Source organism: Bison bison, unplaced genomic scaffold (genome assembly GCF_000754665.1).
Source record: "Bison bison bison isolate TAMUID 2011002044 unplaced genomic scaffold, Bison_UMD1.0 scf7180017864527, whole genome shotgun sequence".
NCBI classification, from domain to species: Eukaryota; Metazoa; Chordata; class Mammalia; order Artiodactyla; family Bovidae; genus Bison; species Bison bison.
The window spans coordinates 2,162,865-2,163,776 of NW_011495078.1; the positions used below are offsets into that span (position 1 = coordinate 2,162,865).

General features: G+C 71.1%; 1 protein-coding gene across 1 annotated transcript in view; it reads right to left on the reverse strand.

Annotated features, from left to right (window-relative positions):
- ING1 (inhibitor of growth family, member 1) overlaps nt 1-912 on the reverse strand; it is a gene marked incomplete at its 3' end in the record, with an annotated part of 17,439 nt that overhangs the window by 15,970 nt on the left and 557 nt on the right. The window lies entirely within an intron of this gene.

Genomic DNA, 912 nt, shown 5'->3' on the forward strand with positions numbered 1-912 from the left:
GGCTGTCCACCTCCCCCCGCTCTTCCGTTTCCCTGCTGCGCAGCCCTGTAAACATTAGTAAACTCCGAGGGACTGTCCACGGCACAGACACAGCCCCCAGCGCCGTGCCTGACCGGGCAGCAAAGTTTCCCCAGCGGCCGACAATTCCCCGCGGACCCGACCCCTGCGTCTCTCGGGCAGTCTGGGCGGCGGGGGCTGCAGAGGACGATGCACAGATCCCCTCCCCTGCCAGGTCCCTCTCCAAACCGAAGGTACCTGCCTGCGCCCCCCGAGCGCAGCACGGATGGGCGACTTCCTCGCCCCATCCTCCCTCCCCTCCCTTCCCACGGCACACACGGAATAAAGCCCTGGCCCTCCGCAGGCTACACCCGGCCGCGGCGCCCCTCACTCGGTGTCCGGCGCCGTGCGAGGGCCGGGGGCTGGGTGGGGGCGACTGGGGCCGCACCACGCGGAGTAAGGACCCCGGACTTTACGTAACACTCAGATTCGGGACTGGGTGGAGGTGGTTCCGGGGACCCCTTGCCCTCTGCGCCCTCCCGTCAGCCCTGCGCGCAGCCCCGTCCCGCGCCCCTCAGCCTGACGACCGCGGCACAGCCCTCCCCAGGCGCCGTGGCCTGCGCCCCCTGCGCCCCCTCCCCCGCAGCACCCCGCCTCGTCACTTCACTACAAAGAGCGCTTTGCTCGCGCAGCCTGGCATCAAGACCTCTCTCGTTCCTCCTTCCTCCTCCGTGCCCGGGCTTCGCGCACAAGGACCTTGGCAAATCAAAGACGCCCCAGACCTTTTGTTTCTGCCCGGCAAGGGCCCCGCCGCGGGCTCGCGGCTCTCCAAGAGGGGAAGCAGGACGGCCCGGCCCCGCGGCGCGCCGCCACCGGCGGGGATGGGGGAGCCGGCCCCCCCCCTGCAACCCCCCC